At 47.2% G+C, this 8,798-nt stretch overlaps 1 non-coding gene across 1 annotated transcript; it reads left to right on the forward strand.

The window, feature by feature from the left end:
* The first annotated feature begins 8,108 nt into the window (after positions 1 to 8,108).
* Positions 8,109 to 8,184, forward strand: TRNAA-CGC (transfer RNA alanine (anticodon CGC)). Its single transcript has one exon. It is a non-coding gene; the product is annotated as a tRNA-Ala (tRNA).
* Positions 8,185 to 8,798: the final 614 nt, after the last annotated feature.

Here is an 8,798-nt window from a genome sequence, read left to right on the forward strand (position 1 = left end):
TGGATTTTCTGTTGTGTGTGGCCAAAGCTTATAGTGCATCTAGGGACACATGATAAATATATAAATGTATTTTCATTGTGAGCCACAATGCAAGTGTCCTCTAAAGATGTAGCAATTAAACTTGACCTGAAGGGCCTGACCTGTGGTGGTGCAGTGTTTAAAGTGTTGACCTAGAATGCTGAGATTGTTGGTTTGAAACCTCAGGCTTGCCTGGTCAAGACACATAGGAGAAGCAGCTATTGAGTTGATGCTTTTCCTCACCTTCTAAACTAAATAAAATGGTTTTTTGTGCTTTTTTTTTTTTTTTAGATTTTGTTTATTCATTTTTAGAGAGAGAAAGGGAGGAGGAGCAAGAAGCATCAACTCCCATATGTGCCTTGACCAAGCAAGCCCAGGGTTTTTTGTTTTTGTTTTGTTTTTTTAACTTTTTTAAATTTTATTTTATTTATTCAGTTTTAGAGAGAGAGAAGGAAGGAGGAGCAGGAAGCATCAACTTCCATATATGCCTTGACCAGGCAAGCCCAGGGTATTGAACCGGCGACCTCAGCACTCCAGGTCGATGTTTTATCCACTGCGCCACCGCAGGTCAGGCAAGCCCAGGGTTTTGAACCAGTGACCTCAGCGTTTCAGGTTGGTGCTTTATCCACTGCGCCACCACAGTTCAGGCCAGTAAATAAAATCTTTTTAAAAATTAAAAAAATAGCCTGACCAGGCGGTGGTGCAGTAGATAGAGCGTCTGGCTGGGATGCAGAAGACCCAGGTTCGAGACCCCAAGGTCGCCAGCTTGAGCACGGGCTCATCTGGTTTGAGCAAAAGCTCACCAGCTTGGACCCAAGGTCACTGGCTGGAGCAAGGGGTTACTTGGTCTGCTGAAGACCCACAGTCAAGGCACATATGAGAAAGCAATCAATGAACAACTAAGGTGTTGCAATGCACAACGAAAAACTAATGATCGATGCTTCTCATCTCTTTATTCCTGTCTGTCCCTGTCTATCCCTCTCTCTGACTCTCTCTCTAATAAATAAATAAATAAATAAATAAATAAATAAATAAATAAATAAATAAATAAATATAACCTGCTCTGTGGTGGTGTAGTGGATGAGGTGTTGACCTGGAATACTGAGGTCACTGGTTCAAAACCCTGGGCTTGCGTGGTCAAGACATACAAAAAGCAACTACTATGAGTTGATGCTTCCTGCTCCCCGCCTTATACAAAAATAAATAAATAAATAAAAATAAACTTGACCTGAAGGATGTGGCGAAACAGCCACGTGAAAGAGTAGGGAGAAGAGTTGAAGGTGAAGGGGTCGGGCAGACCTGTGGTGGCACAGTGGATAAAGACTCAACCTAGCCCTGGCCAGTTGGCTCAGTGGTAGAGCGTCGGCCTGGCGTGCGGAAGTCCTGGGTTCGATTCCTGGCCAGGGCACACAGGAGAAGTGCCCATCTGCTTAGCCACCCCTCCCCCTCTCCTTCCTCTCTGTCTCTCTCTTCCCCTCCCGCAGCCAAGGCTCCATTGGAGCAAAGTTGGCCCGGGCGCTGGGGGTGGCTCCATGGCCTGTGCGGGCGCTAGAGTGGCTCTGGTCGCAACAGAGCAACGCCCTGGATGGGGAGAGCATCGCCCCCTGGTGAGCAGAGCGTCGCCCCCTGGTGTGCGTGCCGGGTGGATCCCAGTTGGGTGCATGTGGGAGTCTGTCTGACTGCCTCCCCGTTTCCAGCTTCAGAAAAATACAAACAAACAAACAAACAAAAAGACTCAACCTAGAACACTGAGGTTGCCAGTTTGAAACCCTGCACTTGTCTGGTCAGGGCACATATGGGAGTTGATGCTTTCTGCTTCTCCCACCTTTCTCTCTCTCTCTTTTTCTCTGTCACTCTCCTCTTTAAAATGAATAAAGGCCCTGGCCGGTTGGCTCAGTGGTAGAGCGTCAGCCTGGCGTGCAGAAGTCCCAGGTTCGATTCCCGGCCAGGGCACACAGGAGAAGTGCCCATCTGCTTCTCCACCCCTCCCCCTCTCCTTCCTCTCTGTCTCTCTCTTCCCCTCCCGCAGCTGAGGCTCCATTGGAGCAAAGATGGCCCGGGCGCTGGGGATGGCTCCTAGGCCTCTGCCCCAGGCGCTAGAGTGGCTCTGGTCGCAGCAGAGCGAGGCCCCGGAGGGGCAGAGCATCGACCCCCGGTGGGCGTGCCGGGTGGATCCCGGTCGGGCGCATGCGGGAGTCTGTCTGACTATCTCTCCCCGTTTCCAGCTTCAGAAAAATACAAAAAAAAAAAAGATAAAATTAATAAAAATAATAAAAATTAAAATAAAGAAGGTGGCCTGACCTGTGGTGGCGCAGTGGATAAAACGTTGACCTGGAATGCTGACATCTCTGGTTCAAAACCCTGGGCTTGCCTGGTCACATATGGGAGTTGATGCTTCCTGCTCCTCCCCCTTCTCTCTCTCTCTCTCTCTCCTCTCTAAAATGAATAAAATAAAATCTTTTAAAAAGTAAAAAAAGAAAGAAAGAAGGTGGAGGGGTCACCATGTGGGAAGCCTGGAGGAATGGGTGCAGGGCCAGTGTAGGTGGGGCACTGAAAACGACGGGGAGAGCTGGGAGGAGAGAGGGGTAAGTGGAGCCAAGTCACAGGTGTTGAGGATGAGGAGAGGCAAGGAAAGGACTAGCAACAGCTGCTAGGCCCTCCACATAGTGAGAGCTCCTTTGAACACTCTTCCCAGCCCCCAGCTCATCTTCACCACAAGGTAGAGACACAAACATTTCCCTGAAGGCAGCACCCTCTGAATACTCCACAGGGGAATCACTTACTCGTTTATTCATTCAATAAATCATAGAGCACCAGAGGATATGATGGTAAGCAAAATCCAAATGTGGAAGCCCCTGGTGAGGAACATGGGCATCAGCCATGTAACCACACAAACATATGTAAAAATAAAAAGCGTGATCAGCACTATGAGCATAGAGTATCGGGAGCAATAACCTCATGAAAGGTATTATAAAAACATCTTAGGGACCTACGTTGGGGGTCAGATAAGTTATCCCTAAATAAATGTTTGATCTGAGATCTGATGGGTGAGTAGGTTTGACTGGGCAAAGTCAGGAACATAGAGAAAGAAGAGAGAAATACTTTGCAGACAAGGGGGAAAGCATGTGCAAAGGCCCTAAGGAGTTGTGTTCAAGTATCTGGAGGATTGTAAGCAGATCTGAAGGAGTCTGTTTTTACTCACCATTGAATCCTCAGTTCCTGGTAAACAGGCTTCAATATTTGTTGAACTAAGAAAGGTCCTTTGAGGAGGTGGAGCTTGGCATGAGGTGGAGCCAGGCCATACAAGGCCTTGTAAGGCTGTGTCAGGAGTTTGGATTTTATTCCAGGAGCCATGGGAAGCCACTGAAGGCTATTAAAAGGGGTGGGAAGGGTGACATAGTCAGATTGGTGTTTTCATTAGGCCATTCTGGCTGCTCGGTAGAAACCAGTAGGGACTTGATTGTAAACTGGGAGGCCAGTTAAGAAGTGGATTGCTGAGGTCCAGATAGGAGATGCTAGAGGCTTGACTTCAGGAAATAGAGTGAATGTGGAGAGGAATGTGCAATATGTAATATTAATTTACTTATTTACTCAAGGAATACTGAACACTTACTATGTGCCAGACACATAGGTGCTGGAAATTTTGAAGTGAGCAAAAATTGATATGGTTCTTGTCCTCATGGAGAGTACAGTCTAGTAGAAGAAACAGACAATTAAATAATATTAACAACAAATGGGCAATTATAATTATAGTAATACCCCCTATCTGCAGGGGATACATTCCAAGTCCCCAGTGGATGCCAGAAACCACAGATAGTACTGTACTTGATGTATGCTATGTTTTTTTCCTATATATGCATATCTATGATAAGTATAAATTAGGCACAGTAAGAGATTAACAATAATACCTAATAAAATAGAATAATAATAATAATATACTGTAATAAAAATTCTGTAAATGTGGTCTCTAGCAGCAAACTTGCATGAAACTTGTTTTTCCTTCATAAGATCTTGGGAAGATTTTTTTTTTTTTAATGAGAGACAGAGAGACAGTGACAGGGACAGGAAGAGAGAGATGAAAAGCATCAACTCATGGTTGTGGCACTTTACTTGTTTATTGATTGCTTTTCTCATATGTGCCTTGACCAGGGCGCTCCAGCCAAGCCAGTGTCCCCTTGCTCAAGCCAGCGACCTTGGGCTTCAGGCCTGCAACCTCTGGGCTCAAGCCAGCGACCATGGGATCATGTCGATTATCCTACACTCAAGCCTGCAACCCTGTGCTCAAGCTGGTGAACCTGTGCTTAAGCCAGATGAGCCCACGCTCAAGCAGGCAACCTCGCTGTCCCAGGTTGATGCTCTATCCACTGTATCATCACTGGTCAGGCCAGATCTGTTCTTACTGTAGATCTCAGCAACCTCAGCATATGATTCTTTTCCTTTCTTTATTAAGTAAAAAACCCACCTTTTCACTTAAAAGAAGCACTGTACTGCTTCTCTTTGTCGTATCTGAATTGTCTTCATCACTGCTTTTGGGTCATTATTAAGTAAAATAAAGGCTAATTTAACACAAGCACTGTGGTACTGTGACAATAGATCTAACCAAGACAGCTACTAAGCGACTAATGAGCGGGTAGCACATACAGCGTGGATATGCTAGACAAAGGGAAGATTCATAAACCAGGCAGGACAGAGCGGGCTGGCGAGAGAGTCATTTCATCATGCTACTCAGAATGGCATGCATTTTAAAACTTATGAATTGTTTTCTTATGGAATTTTCCACTTAATATTTTTAAACCACAGTTGACCGCAGGTATCTGAAACTGTGGAAAACGAATACATGAAGGAGAAGTATGGGGTGCTAGAAGCATCAACAATAGGGGATCTAGCCAGGTCAGGGAGGTTAGGGAGAGTGTCCTTGAGAAACAGTACTAGAGTCCAGAGCTGATGGAGCAGAAATTAGCTTGCCCAGGTGGTGGCGCAGTGGATAGAGCATCGGACTGGGACACAAAGGACCCAGGTTCGAAACCCTGAGGTCGCCAGCTTGAGCATGGGCCCACCACCTTGAGTGTGGGGTTGCTGGCTTGAGCATGGGCTCATAGACATGACCCAATGGTTGCTGGCTTGAGCCTAAGGTTGCTGGCTTGAGTCCAAAGTCACTGGCTTGAGCACAGGGTCAATTGCTCTGCTGGAGCCCCCTGGTCAAGGCACACATGAGAAAGCAATCAATGAACAACTAAGGAGCCACCACAAAGAATTGATGCTTCTCATCTCTCTCCTGTCTGTCTGTCTGTCTCTCTGTCTCTATCAAAAAAAAAAAAAAAAAAAAAAAAAAGCAAGAATTAGTTAACAGGAGTTAGTTAACAGCATGTGCATAGGCCCTGTGACCAGCACAGCCAGTGTAGCTGGAACATAGAGAATGAGGAGGATGGTGCCAGAAACGCAGGAAGGATCAGATTATTAAGATCCCTGTGGCCGATGCTAAGATCTGGAAAGTTATTGAAAGATGTCAGGAGGTGGGTGATGACTGATGGTTTGACAAGATTATCAGGGCTACTACCTGGAGAAAGGATTAAGAGGAGAGGGAAGAAGCGTGGTAGTGGGGAGTCCAGAAAAGAACACCAATTCTGGTGAGAGATGATGGACATTTGGCCCAGTGAGTGGGGTGAATGGAAAGCAAGAAGTAAAAAGAGGAAATGAAATAATAGACTAGATATGGGGAATGAAAAAGAAAGGTATCAAGGACGATTCCCAGCTTTGAGGTCAATGATAGAGACACTCAGACAAGAAATTCTGAAAGAGAGCCAGGTTTAGGGGGGCAGGTCATGACTTTGAACTAGAAGTGGGTGGATACAGGTCTGCGGCTCAGGGCTGGGGTCTGATCGCCTCGGCTGAGAGGCAGAAGCCAGGAAGGATGGGCGCAGGGGCAGGTCTAGGAGGGAGCATTGGCCAGCAGCCTGGGGCCCTTCCGGGAAGTCCTGGAGCAGGGTGGCGTTGGGAAAACTGGCCCAGGCTGCAGGAGGCTGGCCTCTGGGTCTATTTCCAGGTTTTCCGCCGGAGACTTAGGAATGTCCGCCCTGTTCCTGAGCGACACTGAGGAGAATGGAGGCGGAGGCAGAGGCCCTGCGCTCTGGAGAATCCTCTCCTTCTCCGTCTGTGCCCTCTCTCCAACAGGCCAGACAAGGCAAGGCCAGAGAAGGCAGCAACTGCCCATTCCTCCGCCTCCCTGCATCCCGCTGCCAACGCGCCCCACCTCCGGCTCTCTCACAACACTGCTCGCCCCGCCCCGGCCCAGACCCTTTCTCTACCACGACTCCCCGGCTCCACCCGCGGCGCGGGGCCGGTGGGCCTCGCTCCCAGAAGCAGTCACTCCGCAGCCTAGGCCCGGCTTCCCCATGAACGAACATCTGGCGCCCCTGCGTGGTTAAGTGAGGATATGGCACGGTGGGCGAGGTCGGAGCTGCAGGGTCCAGGAGCGGGGCTAGGGTGGGGGTCCTGGCTGAGAAGTCAGGAAGTGTGCATCCGGGCTTGAGTAACTGTGAGCTCTGTAACTGTGAGCAATTCCTCTGACCTCTGTGAGCTTCTGAAAATTAGGGCTAGTGAGATGGGCGATCCATTTCTTAAGCTAACACATGGAATAAAATACTTGTGTTGGTTGCAAGGCCCTCTCTCCACCTCAAGGGGCCTTGACTGCCCGGTGCAGCTCAACTCCTGTGCACTACCAACCCCTTCTCCAAACCATTTCACTCCTGGACGGTCATGTTCCAGGGGTAGTCAACCTTTTTATACCTACCGCGCACTTTTGTATCTCTGTTAGTGAAATTTTCTAACCACTCACTGGTTCCCCAATAATGGTGATTTATAAAGTAGGGAAGTAACTTTACTTTATAAAATTTATAAAGCAGAGTTACAGCAAGTTAAAGCATCTAATAATAATTACTTAACAAGTACTTTGTCGAATTTCCTAAGTTTGGCAGAATAAATCTTTATAAAACAACTTATTATAGCCTGACCTGTGGTGGCGCAGTGGATAAAGCGTTGACCTGGAAATGCTGAGGTCGCCGGTTCGAAACCCTGGGCTTGCCTGGTCAAGGCACATATGAGAGTTGATGCTTCCAGCTCCTCCCCCCTTCTCTGTCTCTCTCCTCTCTCTCCCTTTCTGTCTCTCTCTCTCTCTCTCCTCTCTAAAAATGAATAAATAAAATAAAAATAAAATTAAAAAAAACAACAACAACTTACTATAGTTAAATCTATCTTTTTATTTATACTTTGGTTGCTCCACTACCGCCCACCATGAAAGCTGGAATGCCCACTAGTGGGCGGTAGGGACCAAGTTGACTACCACTGTGTTAGACTATCCTGATGAGGCTGTAACATTGAGCACTAACTGACTCATAGGGCCAGGTCCTAACTTTCAGCGTCCCAGTCTAGAAGTGAAAGGAGACAATTATAATGCAGCGTTAAGAGTTCAATGACAGTGGCGGCCTGACCTGTGGTGGCACAGTGGATAAAGCGTCAACCTGGAAATGCTGAGGTCGCCGGTTCGAAACCCTGGGCTTGCTCAAGGCACATATGGGAGTTGATGCTTCCAGCTCCTCCCCCCTTCTCTCTCTCTGTCTCTCCTCTCTCTCTTTCTCTCTGTCTCTCCCTCTCCTCTCTAAAATGAATTAAAAAAAAATAGTTCAATGACAGAACCAGGTTTAGGGTACTATGGGGATATAAAGGAGAAATATTTGATCCTGACCTGTGGTGGCACAATGGAAAAAGCATCAACCTAGAACACTGAGGACCTAGAACACTGAGGTTGCTGGTTCAAAACCTTGGACTTGCCTGGTCAAAGCACATATAGGAGTTGATGCTTCCTGCTTCTCCAGTCTTCTCTCTCTCTCTCTCTCCCCTCCCTCCTCTCTCTAAAATGAATAAACAAAAATCTTTAATAATAATAATATAAAGGACAAATATTTGAATCAGATTCATGGAAGGAGACACTGTCAAGGGAGGTTTTCTGTAGGAGACAAAACCTGACAATGTTCTTTAAATTGAGGGCTGAGAACTTGAATGACTCCAAAGGGTATTTTAAACAAGGTCAGTCGGCCCTGGCCGGTTGGCTCAGCGGTAGAGCGTCGGCCTCGCATGCGGGGGACCTGGGTTCGATTCCCGGCCAGGGCACATAGGAGAAGCGCCCATTTGCTTCTCCACCCCCCCCCACTTCCTCTCTGTCTCTCTCTTCCCCTCCTGCAGCCAAGGCTCCATTGGAGCAAAGATGGCCCGGGCGCTGGGGATGGCTCCTTGGCCTCTGCCCCAGGCGCCAGAGTGGCCCCGGAGGGGCAGAGCACCGCCCCCTGGTGGGCAGAGCATCCCCCCTGGGTGGATCCCGGTCGGGCGCATGCGGGAGTCTGTCTGACTGTCTCTCCCCGTTTCCAGCTTCAGAAAAATACAAACAAAATAAAACAAGGTCAGTCAAAAAATACTTCTTCCTAAAAAAAAAAAATTATTGCTCTAAGTTCTAAATTGCTGCTGCAGATTCTGTTGAGTTTTAGACATATATATGTAAGTTTAAAATTAGCACAAACTTATTACTTACTTTTTAGTAAACATTGTGTTCCACTTGGAAGTTAGTAAGGAAAAATCTCAGTCACCTCTTCACACACACAGACTCAGATACACATGTTCATTTTGAAAGTAGTTTTTTTTTGGAGATTTGATTTATTGATTTCTACAGGGGTGTGGGTGGAGCAAGAAGTATCAACCCACAGCTGCTTCACTTCAGTTGTTCATTGATT

The sequence above is a fragment of the Saccopteryx leptura genome, chromosome 3, assembly GCF_036850995.1.
Source record: "Saccopteryx leptura isolate mSacLep1 chromosome 3, mSacLep1_pri_phased_curated, whole genome shotgun sequence".
Lineage (NCBI taxonomy): Eukaryota > Metazoa > Chordata > Mammalia > Chiroptera > Emballonuridae > Saccopteryx > Saccopteryx leptura.